The sequence below is a fragment of the Phoca vitulina genome, unplaced genomic scaffold (assembly GCF_004348235.1).
Source record: "Phoca vitulina isolate PV1807 unplaced genomic scaffold, GSC_HSeal_1.0 scaffold5, whole genome shotgun sequence".
Taxonomy (NCBI): domain Eukaryota; kingdom Metazoa; phylum Chordata; class Mammalia; order Carnivora; family Phocidae; genus Phoca; species Phoca vitulina.
In genome coordinates, this window is record NW_022589708.1 from 50,634,814 (window position 1) to 50,649,855 (window position 15,042).

Sequence of the window (15,042 nt, forward strand, 5' to 3'; positions counted from 1 at the left end):
GTTTCATGAATAATTTTTTATATTTGCAATGCATAAAAATAAATTATATTTTGAAAATAAAATGTGTACATCTTAACTAATAGCAAACATCACCATAAAATATATAAATATATGAAAACACAGTGACAGCCTATTAGTGATCAAAGAAAAATATACATATGCAAACAGAAACAGATTAATACATTAAAATACACTGACCTCCTATAACTGAGAAGAAATAATATATGCATATGCAAACAAACACAGACTTTAACAAAATTATACAACATATGCAGGAGACGACAATTAGCAGCTTATAAAATACCAATGCTGAATTACTAAGACACATCTGAAATAAGATTGCTAACCTTGAACAATCAATGCTTTAAAGGCACAATCTAAAATGTTAGTGAGAAGAGGAAAACAATAGTAATATTAATGTCAACATATTTGATTTTTCCCACACTGGAGCTATTGATTATTTCCCGCGGCACATGGGTTGGAAACAATCATTTGTCTGATATAATTTTATTTCAGTTATTATTCCCAACAGCTACTTTTTCAAACAATGAGTACAAAATAAAACCGTATCTGAGAAGTTTGGCTGGCTTTCTTCCAGTGGGCTGTCATAGACAAAAACTTCAAAATAGAAACCCATAAAGATCACTTTGGGCAAGAAAGACCACTGATGTCAGAAAACCATACCTTAAATTTGGGTCAGTATTTATTTAAACATCTCTGAGTCCCTCCCGAATTGGCAAGCCAAAGTCCACAAACACAGCTCTGGCCGCCCATAAAAGGGTTGCACGCAGAGACTTATGACGAGCCCCCGAGAAGGCATTCCATTTGTCTGGGTCCACTAAGTTCCACTGGAGTCCAAGCAGCCTTTTGAAAGATAAATGCCTTATTTGAGATAGGGAGGCTGGCTGATGGAGGCTGATAGAGATGACAGATCTGGACCAGCTATCATTCCAGCGTTAGAAAGCATCAAAGCCTCACTAATCCTGACAGCTTGGAGCTACCCAGTGTCTGCCTCTCTCCCTCCCTCAACACAGTGGAGTTTCTAGCAGCCAATAGCCTACCATAGAAATTAACAAGACCCATCTTCTTGGTGGTTCTCTCTCACTCTTCTCAAGGTGTGGAGCCTCACTTACCACTTGCATATCCTTGAGAACGTGTTATTTTAGAGCCATCAAAAGGTTAATATTCTTTCACCTATTCAAAAGGATGCTGGTCTCAGTAATGCAGGCTTGCAGCCAGGCAGCCCACACTGCTTATTTGCTGCCTATTTTAATAATAGAATCAGGCCATAATGAAACCTTTTTAATGTATGATAATTTAATTGCAGAAACCCCGTCTGTTTCAACAAAAGCCTTTTATAAGTAGCTTTAAAGATTAAGTTATGGGAGGCGACTCGCATGCTATCTCCCAGTGGATGTGTATTACATTGCATTACATCCCTGCCATTCTACACGGGCACAATGGCAGTCTCGGATCTCCTTAACTCAGCTCTGAAATTAAAACTTGGGTTTATAAACCAATGAATCATTCTGCACAGTTGAGGGAGTCAGCTTTCAACTAACACCAGAACTTAATATTCTAACTGTGTTGAGAGTCACAGGAGAGGGAATAGGAAGGATCTTCAAACAGATACAATGATATATAATAATTATGTAATAACAGTAACAATTATGCAGCTTCAAGTGTGTGTCCTAAACTGTACTAAGTATTTGACTTTGTCCATCAAAGCAACTCAGGAGAAGGTCTTTATTGTCCCAGTTTTACAGGTTTGGCTTGTACTTGTATAGTAGTACTTGTACTTGTATAGTAGTCCCCCCCCCCACCCCTTATCAGCAGTTTTACTTCCCAAGGTTTCAGTTACCCGAAGTCAGCCACAGCCCAGAAGCTGATGATTCTCTTTCTGACAACATCCGACCACCACGTCACAACGCCCGTGTCATTCACCTCATTTTGTCTCATCACATAGGCATTCTATCATCATGCATCATCACAAGAAGAAGGGTGAGTACAGTACAATAAGATCTTTTGAGAGAGAGACCACATTCACATAACTTTCATTACAGATTATTGGTGTAATTAGTCTCTGTTATTATTGGTTTTTGTTGTTAATCTCCTAATGTAACTAACATATACATTAAAGTTTATCATAAGTACCTATAGGAAAAAAACACAGCTTTTATAGGGTTTGGAACTATCTGGGTTCCAGACTGGTTGGTTCCTTCTGCGAGGAAGGATCTGCTCCATGCTTCTCCCTTAACTTCTGGTGGTTTGCTGGCAATCTTTGGTGTCCCTTGGATTATAAAAGCATCACCTCGATCTCTGCATTTATCTTCACATGGCATTCCCTCTGTGTGCATGTCTGTGTTGAAATTTCCCCTTTTTATAAGGATGTCAGTCATACCGGACTAGGGTCAACCCTAATAATCTCATCTTAACCAATTACATCTGCAAGGACCCTATTTCCAAATAAAGTTGAATTCGTAGGTACTGGGGTGGGGGTAGGACTTCAACATATGAATTTGTAGGGGACACAATTCAACCCTCGGACAAGCTCTGTTCTAGGTAATGGGGTGGCCATTCCCAGTCCTCATCTTTGCTTTTACGTGCTTTCCCTACGGTTTGCCCTTGCTGATGTTCTGAAGTTTACTCTAGAAGTCCAGTTTCCTACCTAAACTTTAGACTTACCAATGCCAAGTGAAGGGGTCTTTGTGGCTCTGAGTGAGCCAGCCTCACTCACCGGGAAACTATGATTTTCTTGGAGTAGCCACAAGGCACCTATTCCCTTGAAATTCCGATCAAAGTAAGGAGCTGATCAAAGATTCTGAGAGTCCCAGCTCAGTTTGAGCAGATATCAGTTGCTTCCTGCCTTTTCCCTAGCATGGGGTATGAGCTAGCATTCTAGGTCATTCATGGGAGGTCTGGTTATGAATAGAGTATGTTCCAGGGGTTCCTTGTGATGACAGCATGCCCCCAGAGTTCCTTAATATCCAACATGAGCTACAAAGTGTAACACATGAGGGGAACTGCAGAGAGGAGAGGGAGGATTTGAAGGGAAGGTAGGCCAGCAAGGGAAGCTGGAAAGAGAAAATAATATGTAGAGAAGGAAGTAATCTACAAGCAATGAGAAACAATGTATTTATTGCCTCTCGTCCTTACAGTAATCATGTAACAACTGTATTCTCCCTACAAACAGAGATCCCCTCACTTTTCCTGCCTTCCCAGAGATCTAAAATGGAATCAGCCTCTGAATGCATGAATATTTAGATAGGTGCCTTCCAGGGCAAGCAGCCTCTGGAGCACATTTTGCGGTTTATTAACATCATTACTGAATCTCAACACAGAAATGTTAAAATCAAACAACAATCTTTACGGCCTTTTTTCTTGGACTGAAGGACCATCACTGGATGTCTCAAGGAAACAGCAAGCTCCAACCTTGCTATTATCCACAATGCATCAGAGAAAGGGCTTTACAACAAAACAGTATTTGTACAGGGCTGCCTTATGCTACCTTCCCAAATCACCAGAGCTTGCTAGGGAAAATATTTTAAGGCGATAGCTCATTTCTCTATAACTAGTGGTCACAATTCTGCTCAAAGTAACATGGCATGTCTTGAGTCTTTCCCAGCACCACCAAAAGGAAAATGCTCAGCATTTATTGGACGATTCCAGAAATGGTGAGATGGATTCTTCCTGATTTAACATGCCTAAGTGATTTGCTTAAGATGGTCCAAAACTGTGATCCCTGGAAAGGCTTGGAGTCACTCATTCCCAGGCCACTGCTGGAAACATCAGCCCATGCACTCCATCACCCCTGACAGGACTACGTGTGCCTGCCCTGGGACTTGGGACTTGTCTCCCCATCGCACTCACTGAGTTCAGTTCTACTCACTATTCTTTAAGAATGGATTGTTTAAATGGCTGATACCTTATGATTATAATTCGGCAGGGCACTGTTACCTTATTAATTAGGTGAGCGCTGTGTAATTTATTAGCACAGGAGCATGGGGTGTTTTCTTTACTTATAATTGCTCTGAGAATGCCCAGGGAATCGAAAATTGGACGGGCTGGAGAATTTCTGGCCCTGCCTGAGGGGAGAGAATATAATAATCCCTTCTTGCTTATTCAGACACATCCTCGAGGTAGACCAGGTGACTAAAGAAGGACAGGAGCTGACACAGCAGCCCGCCCTACCTGACTGTTCCTCACCGGCCCCAGCCCGGCAGGCTCAGGGAGCTCCAGGAAGCCGTGCTGCTGAAGAAGTAACTTTGGTGGTACTAACTGACTTTTGAGTAGCCCACAAAGTTGAGGAAAAATGCAGTGCCTTGCCACCTTCACAATTTATCTCACTTGGGGAGAAGGGCTAAGTGGATTCAGACCCTGAAAAATCCAGCAAGCCTTGTGTAAATGTTGACCTTTTATTTTGAAGGGGAGACTGATGATAGCACAATTTCTTTGCAAAGGACTCCAGCAGGAGTGACCTTCAGCTTGTGGCCAAAGAGGATATGAGATGCGCCCCTGGAGAAAGGCAGGGCGGAGAGAAGCCAGGGATCCTGAAGGACACAGGAGAGCAGAGAGGTGGGCATGGGTACGGTAAGATGTCTGGTGCCTGCAGGCTCAAGGGGGCTCAAGGCTAGCTTATAAAAGGATTCTTCTTTAACTTGACCAAATTCAAATTTATTTCCCACACTGATAACTTTGTCAAGATCTGCAGTTACATGGGAGACTATCTGCTCTTAACTCTAGGAAATGAATTCAGGCCACACCAATATCTGTTTGACCTAAAACATCTTCCCAGCTTCCATATGTGTAGTTGTTCTCTAGAAGGGTGGTGAAAATCTACTCTTAAGGCTCTAGCTGTGTGGGCCAATCTTATTTGCATTATAAAAAATATTCCTGGGCACCTGGGTGGCTCAGTCAGTTAAGTATCTGCCTTCAGGTCAGGTCATGATCCCAGTGGCCTAGGATGGAGCCCTGAATTGGGCTCCCTGCTCAGTGGAGGGTCTGCATCTCCCCTTCTCTTTCCCTCTGCCTCTCCCCCTGCTTGTGCTCATGCTCTCACCTTCTCTCTCTCTCTCAAATAAATAAAATCTTTAAAAAAATAAAAATAAATAAGTAAATAAAAATAAAAAATATCCCCCTTAATGTTTTTGTATATCCACAACAGGCCAAATTCTGTACTCTTATTTATAGCCACAAAAAAAAAAAAATAATAATCTGTATAGGATAGAGGTTAAATGCTTCAGTGCTTCAGTTTTGTAATCAAACAGACCAGATCACTAGCTCTGTGAGTTTGAGCAAGTAGAATTGGGAATTTGTGTAGGATTAAGAAAATTAGGAAAGCAGACAGCACAATGCTTGATACACAGTAACCAAGTCCTTAAAGAATACCTGGGGATAATTTCTTTGTCAGAAGCCAAAGGGTAGGTGGACAAAGTACAGGACAGACTGAAGGTACAGAAATCCTTACCTGTGCACCTAGAAAGCTGAGCTTGTCTGTAAACTTACTTTTCTGCCCAATCCTCATTTCCCCAACACAAACTTGGAAATGTAAATGAGCCCCAGGAATAAAAATGAAGCAATAAATCCACCCCGGATCATCACTGGATCACGTAAGGAGTGGGAGGGGAATCCTATAAATCTTTCCCAGGCAATTTCTGAAGATCTCCATCCTGCTCAGCATGGCTCCTAGTAATAGCCCTGACATTTCTCAATATTTTCAGGATTGGCCTTATCCTAATTGTTCTCCCAACACGCACTGTACACACCCACCTATCACCCCATGCCCCAGAACTGCATTATCCTCTATACAAAGCCCGAGGACAGAGGGGAACTTTATCCTTGGTGCTTCCAGCCACTCTAGGCTGACTCACTTCTGATTACTGCCTCTCTCCTTATGAGCCTGGCATACCTTTCTAAAGAGCCAGGATCACACGCAATTTGAGGGTACTCCCTTGTTAAAGTCAATATCAACCACTCATAAGCCACAGACCAATCTCATGGCCCTGAGTCTCTCTCCACTTGATGTAAATTCCATCTCCTCAGATATTCCACCTTGGAGGTTAGACAGTGGTGCTTTGTCCCCCAAGCACTTAGAAATCTATCCCCAGGGACGCCGGGTGGCTCAGTCGGTTAAGCATCTGCCTTTGGTTCAAGTCATGATCTCAGGGTCCTGGGATCGAGTCCCGCATCGGGCTTCTTACTCGGTGGAGAGCTTACCTCTCCCTCTGCCGCTCCCCCTGTTTGTGCTCTCTCTCTCGGACAAATAAATAAAATCTTCAAGAAAAAAGAAAAGAAATCTATCCCCTTGCCTTCTAGAAGCTGTTTCATTTCATCTGTTTCTTTGTGTTGTTTTATTGTTCTTGTTGGCAAGATTCTTTGTTTCCCTGAGTTCTTATTAAGGGATCTTTTTGGATATTTTGATTTAAAATCAAAGGAATTCAAGTTAGAGGATCAACATGGCCCAAGTCTGGATGATGGAAACTATCCCTGCTCCGAATTCTGCAACAACCAAAGAGGTATGAGAGAGGGGGAAGAGAACTAGGAATCAAGAAATGGCAGAACAACAGAAGCTGGAACAGAAGGTGGATTTCTTCCTCCTGGGGTTTTCCTCCCAACCTTGTCCTGATATGTTTGTCAGAGATTATTTGGAAGAGTTATCCAAAAGGAGTCCCCCATTTCAAATGATGTACAGTTTTTTCTAGCATTTGCTAGAAAACTCCTCTCTCCAAAGCCGTTAAAGAAATTCTGCATTTGGGGCTGATTTGATAGTTTCTAAATTAACAATAGCTCATAAGATGCTATGACTTTTCTGATCTTTTCTCTATTACTTAGTCGTGTCACTGTCCCACCCCTTCCAGAATAGCTCTGCCTTCTGATGCCTCAACGTCCTCTCGGTGATAGAGTACTGAGCGGGATCAGAGATTAAGAAACAAGAAGGAAGCAATTAGATTTCAGATGAGATTGGAAACTAGATGGAAAGCTGATGTGAGAAAGTTGATGAAGGGAAGCCAGGGGCCAATAAAGGAGGTCCAGCAAGAAGGAGACTGGTCAGGAAAAAAGAAAAGGGCTGTTTTAGCAGCACCAGGGGCAAGAAATAGAAAAATCAAAAGTCACTTGGCCTCATTCCTTAAATTGCTTTCCAACTTTGTGATTTTCAAAGCAAGTTAATACGCAAACCCCCGTGTCCTTTCATTTATTCAATAAATTGATATTGAATGCCTGCCATGCACCAGTCACAGTTCTCAGTGCTGGGAAGCTAGCAGTAAATACAATAAACAAAAATCTTTTCCCCAGGGTGCTTAAGTTCTAGGGGGGAGGAAGACAACCATAAATAAACATAGAAGATCAGTAATGACGGCACTGTGATGAAAAACAAAACAGGGGATGAGGTTACAAAATGATCAACAGTGACAGTTTAAATAGGATGGTCAAGGAAGTCCTTTTGGGGGAATTGACAACTAAGCAGAGACCTGAAAGAAGAAAACATCTGGGGGAAGAGCCTTTCAGGCAGAAAGAAGAGAAAGTGCAAAAGCCCTGAGGTTGAAACTCGACTGCACATTGGATCACACCCTGGAGGCACTGGGATGACAAATCAAGCCAGAGGGAGAGAGGCAAACGTGATCAGAGGTAACCAAAGCACATCACACAGGACCTGTAAGCTAGCGGAGAGCCTTTGGATTTTAGTCATAGTTGTTGAAAACACCCCATGAGACAGAGCAGCTTTATAGCTGAGGAAACCGAAGTAAAACTTGAATTCAGGGCTCCGTTACTATAAGCTGGGAGAGTTAGCAGGCAAGACAAGAAGAAGAGGTGGTGGTTGGGAATGCTACCAAATGAACTTGAAGAAAAATGTAAATTTGAGGAATGTACTCTAATTTAGGAGGGAAAAAACAAGATCATTCTATGTTCCCCACTGCCACCATTATGCATGAAATTCCACCGTTAATAATTTCTTCCTTTGAACGTTGCAAGGTTTTCCATACACATGGTATCCAATATTGGTTATCAACAAACAGAGAAAGTCCTCACTAAAATGGAACACAAAATAATAAAATATCAGGAAGGAGTAGGGCAGTGCTGAAAATAAAATGGACAAGAGGTAAACATCTCCTAATAGAATATTCTGAGCATTCATTTTTGTAGGTCACAGGATTGCTTAGGCAATAATTACCGAGGTGGTTCTTTATCCTTCTTCATCAAAGAGAGATTCTGTCTATAGTAATGTCTATACTACATATAATGGCTAAGATATATATGTAGTACTACTAATAATGGCTGATACATACATGGTGACAACTGAGTATTTACATTTGTTAACTCACTTAAGTCCTTTAAGGACCCATGATTTATCTCTGTTTTACAGATGAGGAAACTGAGACACAGAGAAGTTACTAGCAAATTGACTTGTCATCCAGCCAGTAAATAGTAATGTCACATTTCAAAGCCAGGCTGAATATCTGGCTCTAAAACCCGTACTAAAAACCAGCAGGCTATGCTGTTTGCCTGTCTATTGAATTGCAATGATAAGTAAATGTACTTTTATTCCCCTTGGAAAGAAAACATTGTATTAATGCAGTTTTACTAACGGATGATGTAAACCAGGGGTGAGTACACTTTTAGTTTTTTATAAAGGGCTATGTAATAAATATTTTAAGCTTGCAGGGCCTTACCATCTCTGCCCCAACTACTCAACTCTGCCACAGGAGCATGAAAATAACCAGACAATACAAAAATGAATTACCATGGCTGATGGCCAATAAAACTTTATTTACAAAACAGGTGGGGGCCAATTTGACCCCTGGGTCTTAGTTTGCTGACCCTTTGACATAAGTAATTTTGGAGAGAGACACACATCTCCCCAACATATTACAGTTATAGACATGTTGTGCCTAAATCAGAAAGTTCAGACATGAGGTATCAGAGATATCTATGAATTGAAAATTTCAGATTACCCCTGACTGTGCTACATCATCTCATTTCAACTGCCATTCAGTATCCTAGAGAAATCTTATCTGATAGCTCAGTAGGAGAGCATAACCATGCTGATCACAGACATGTTAGACAAAAGATATGCTTTTAAAAATAAACACTATGTATTGCTCAACAAAACTGCAAAATTTTTGTCTCTCCATATCTTCACTGAGTTTTCCCAAGATTACATACGGTCCTCTGGAAGTAATTCCATCTTCCAAAGCTCTCCTCTCAACTCCCCTCACTACTCTGATCCCTGGCCTGGCTAAGCCATGCTCTCTTAGCTGCATAAAGATCTTTTCCTGATATAAAAGAAAAATTTCACTGGACACTTGTTAAAAACAGCAAGGAAGACTTCACTCTAGACTATTAAGTAGAGGTCAAGACTATTGCAATTGGAGAGATTAAACTCAACTCTGCTGAAACAAAAGGAGGGAGGGTTTTTAAACACTGGTGTGAGCTAGAGAAGAAGTATAAGACATTGAGGGTTGTTTGCTAACTGTCCCTTATCAAAGTTAGACTCCTATCCTCACAGAGAGACCAGGAGATAGGGGCCCTACACTCCCTGATTATTACGTTTCAAAGGGATGGATCCCAGGTCCTTGAGAAAAACATTCCTGCCTTGTAGAAAATTTACAACTCAAAGGGACAAAGAAATAATTTACAATTGCATGTATTCTAAAGTATATTTTCTCAGACTTCAATATATACTACAAAGCTATAGTAATCAAAACAGCATGGTACTGACACAAAAATAGACACATAGACTAATAGAACAGAATAGAGAGCCTAGAAATAAATCCATGCTTATATGGCCAATTAATCTACAACAAAGGAGGCAAGAATACACAATGGGGGAAAGACAGTCTCTTCAACAAATGGTGTTGGAAAAACTGGATAGCTACATGCAAAAGAATGAAACTAGGCAAATTTCTTAAACCATACACAAAAACTCAAAATGGATTAAAGGCTGAAATGTGAGACCTGAAACCATAAAACTCCTAAGAGAAAACAGAGGCAATTATATCTTGGACATTGACCTTAGCAACATTTTTCTAGATATGTCTCCTCAGGCAAGAGAAACAAAAGCAAAATTAAACTATTGGGACTACACCAAAATAAAAAGCCTTTGAATAGTGAAGGAAAGCACTGATGAAACAAAAAGGTAACCTACCGAATGGGAGAAGATATTTGCAAATGCTATATATTATAAGGAATTAAAACCCAAAATATATAAAGAACTTACACAACTCAAGACTAAACAAACAAACAAAAAAAAACCAACAAATAATCTGATTAAAAATGGGTAGAGGACCTGAATGACATTTTTCCAAAGAAGACATATGGATGGCCAAAAATCACATGAAAGATACTCAACTTCACTCATCATCAGGGAAATGCAAATCAAAACCACAGTGACATATCACCTTACACCTGTCAGAATGGCTAATATCAAAAAGACAAAACTAACAAGTGTTGGCAAAGATGTAGAGAAAAGGGAACTCTTGTACACTGTTAGTGGGATGTAAATTGGTGAGGCCACTGTGGAAAACAGTATGGAGATTCCTCAAAAAATTAAAAATAGAGCTACCACATGATCCAGTAATTCTACCCCTGGGTATTTACCCAAAGTAAACAAAAACACTAATTCAAAAAGATACATGCACCCCTATGTTAACTGCATTATTGTTTATAATAGCCAAGATATAGAAGCAACCTAAGTGTTCATCAATAGATGAATAGATGAATGGATAAAGGAGATGTCTCACACACACACACACACACACATACACACACACACACACAAAACACAATGGAACATTACTCAGTCATAGAAAAAAATGAGATCTGGCCATTTGCAACACCATGGATGGACCTAGAGTCTATAATGCTAAGTGAAATAAGTTAAAGAAAGACACATATCATATCAACTCAATGTTTTACACCTCAAAAGTAGGGGGAAAATTATACTAGCATGAGAAACAATAAGGTCAGAATGCATAACTGAATTCTGATAAACAACAGTAGATGTGTATTTTCTTAAATTTGAGATGTGGGTCAGACTAATTTGTCCTGTCAGTAATTAGACTTTCTCTGTCTCCTTGGTGGAGGGCTACAAATGCATCATGTAAGTGGCAAAATTCTATATAACTTAACTTTTCTGTTCTGCTCTAAAACTCTCTAAAAATTGCCATATCGAACAATCAGCCAAGGTGCAACCCTCTTTGTTACAGTGAAAATCAAAGAGCTCTTCAGCAACATGTCAGATAGCTCACGTGTTAATGACATTGGATGTTCAACATTATCATCAAGAGTTCCCATCAGAAACAATAGACCAAAAACATCTACATCACTTGGGGTTCTTTTCCATGAAGCTACAATGCCATTAACATTTTCTGGGTTGGTGCTAAAAGAGTATGCATTTCTCAGTGCCAATCTTTATGAGGCACAGACCCTCCATCCATGAACCAGAATGCAATTCTCTGGTTGGAATCCCAAAGATTCTGGAGATAAACCGTCTATCAGCATTATGACTTACAAAGTAAAGATAACAGCCTTTGTTTATACCGGAAGAAATTCTAAATTTAAGGAACATTAGCACCTCTGAAGTTAATGAATTTGAGGATCAAAGACCAGAAGCCAAATGATATGATGTAGCTGACAATAGTCCACTGTATACAGGTAATGCTGAATTGCTTCTTTCCCAGGGTATATTCAAGCATTTGCTACAATCTCTAAAATAGGATGCTATATCTAAAAAATGCATTTGCCTATGGCCACAGCCTGGCAAACTTTTACCGAGTGCCTTTCCTTTCCTTTCCCATCATTACTGATTACCTAGACACATATGTGTGTAGAGAAGAGCACTCTCATTTGTAATTATCTTGCTCCTTCTGCTTAATTCAGTTGGATGCATCAATTCAAATTTTGTGACATCACAATTTCACCAGAATGAAAGGAAATGTCATATCTCAAGCTGTGGGTTGCAACATCAGTGAATGAATCAGACAGCAGGGGAAGGCTTAATTTTAAAAAGGAATTTTTATTTACACCAAAAAAAGTCCTGTGTAATCAAATGGAAAAGAAAAGACATAGGCCATTCTGAAAGGATTTTTGGATTGGCACAAAGTCTGACCATTGTTTACTTGAACAATCTGGAAATTCATAGAGTTTTGCCAGGAGCCATTTTATATTTCCATTTCGAGAATTACAAACTAATAAAATCATAGACCCAGAACAGATCGTAGAGGTCATCCAATGTAAGTCTCTGATTTTCTGCATGAGAAAGTGGAGGTCTAGAGAAGCTAAGTGACTTCCCCAGCGGCCCACAGTGAACAGAGCCAGACCAAAGCCGAAGGCTCCTACTTACTTATTCCGGGAGTATTTGCAAACTTCCACTTTACCTGGATGTGCAAATTCCTTGAATGAGAATCCAGAACACCTTTGTACCAGAGATTCTGGTGGTTTAACGAAGGGGCTAATAAAATCCACAGTAAATAAAGAACAAATTGCTGTTGTTCTATTTTTTAAAGTACAAATGTTTTTCACACATGCTTTGTCCACATGTTCTACATGAAGTCTCAGTAGTTATAAATTTGCATTTCTGTGGGATGGCCCTTTGTATAAAACCCTAACATGTCTAGAAGTGACTTGGGTAATTTTCTCAAAAGGACAATTTGCCCAACTCAACTTATATTTCTCAGAATTACTGCTCCACCGCTGAGCTGGGTTCTGACGAGCATGCTCTAATGTTCAAGCCATAGCTTCCAATGATTGCACTGTATTGTCTGCAAAATGGATGTCTTCAAGTACAAAGGGGAAGCTCTCATGGTAGCTCCTTAAGACTGCATGTTTTTCATAGGATAGCGGACAGGATTACTAATTTGGCTACTACTATATATACTGTGATATATCCCTTTTTCCTCTATAAAGATGAACCAAATTCTCTTGTCATCCCAATTGTTAGGCTCCTGATGTGTGCAAGTGTCAGCAACTCTGATTTAGAGATAGAAAACACAGGTTAATCTTCAACACCTGTCTGTCCTTTACTTTCACAGTGAATCAGTAGCCAAATTCTGCTTGATCTCAAAGTAAAGCATTCCTTTCATTAGCTCTTTCTACAGCCTTCTTCAACAGAAGAGGTAGTCTTCTAGGTGGAATGTTCAGGACCCAAGAACACTACGATCCCAAACACCTCTTCTCTGCTGCCTCTTGCAGACATCACAATCTAAAGTCTACCCGTTATAGATGGAGAAGCTCCAAGGGGCCAGAGGGCTCTAAAGGTTTAATGTCCAACCATTCAGCTACCACAAGACTTCCAATTTGAGGCATTTGCCACATATCCCTCCAACTTTGGTTGTCTTCCTCAAATATAACTTTGAAAAGTCCCAAGATCAAGGCTTTTAATATAGGTCCAAACCTTTTGCCCAAGTTCCTGTACATCCCCGCCCCACTTTTTCTTCTAGCTTCCAACCCAGCCTGTTCAGCCAGGCTTTTTCCCAACCAGTTTTGTGAGACACTTAATTCATTCTTATCCCTCTCCCTGACAATCTACCTTCCACCTGCATAACTAGTAAAACCTTGTCTCCGCTCATACCTCATTGGTCCATTTAACATTTCAACTCCTTGTGTATATGCCCTATAAATGTGATTCGTTTTACAGTTTGGCATTGTAGCCTACCAGAGCAGAAGTTCCCAAATACTAGATCACAAAAGTTATCAGGAAGGTAAAGAAAAAAATAAAGGCAATATTGAGTTTTTCATAAAGTTAGATGTATCTGAAGAACCAGTGTTTGGTCTGAGATTATATGCTTCTTACATTTTATGAATTCTCATAATTTTATAATTCCTGAATTTTCTTTTATAAAATGATGGCCATACGCAACCCTTTGTAAAGTACTCCCCTCCCCCATTAAAAGAATTGTCTATCTGCGAAGTCTAGAAGTTTGGGAACCAATGTTCCAGTTGGAAGATATAGAATAAATCTATAATTCTCTTTTGGCTATGCATGCCCAGAACAGCGCTACTATAAATATTCAGAAATAAAACTGGATAATTTAAGAAAGCATTGGTAGTCATTATTGCTGCTCAACAAATGTTGGCTATTCTCCTAGACATGTGATAGAATTGCATCTTCTTACCCTTTAAAATTATATGTGCCCATGTGGCTTTCTTTGGCTAATAAAATGTTAGCAGAAGGGATATATCTCACTTCGGAGAGGAAGCTCTAAGAGCTGGGCATAATTCTACCACTTCCTCTTTCCCTCATCCACAGAAACTGGCCACATGGAGGGCAGCCTAGGGAGAGGATGACAGAGATCAGCTATCCCAGCCAATCCATGTCACGTCGGCAAGAAATAAACCTTGTTGGTTTAAGCTACTTAGATCCTGACAAGCATAAATGCACTGTGAATGAGTTAGAAAAAGCGTATCAGTGAAAGATATTATGATTATTTTCCTTAAAACTGAATGCTAGGAAACAGACTCAAAAGAAAATTAGAAGCAAGGAAGGAGTTCATCTTAAGTGAGAGCCTTTCACGTATTTCCCCAAGTGGGCGATCTGACTATTGGCAGATCAATTAGCACTACAACAGGGGTGAACACTGTGAAGGGGTGGGATGGAATTACACCATCCATATCAGAGCTGTTTGATCTATTCAAAATGAGATGTTATCTGAACCTCCCTCTTCCTGTGAGTCTAAGAAAACTAAATCAGGAGAAAAATAGCTTTATTTGCTCCAATGGCTAAGGCTTAAGTGCTATACAACACAGAATCATAGGCACAAAGATTTGCATTGCCCTTGGTTTCCATCTAAGCAGAGAAATCCCGAATTTATTCCCTTATCTGCTGGCCCTTGTGCCAAAACATATTCCCCTAACTTGATAGCAGAGTGAAATTATTTTCGTGGAGTTTTGGGTCCCTTTATACCCCAGGCTTAATGTAGAGTCTGAGAAGTAGTTGTGGGCAGGTGAGGGCAAAGCAGACCAAAGAGAAATCTCTCCAGCCCATGTCTGCTGTAGGTGCCGCATTCCCCATAGCTGTGTGGTCAAAAATACTGCCTCCATCTTGCA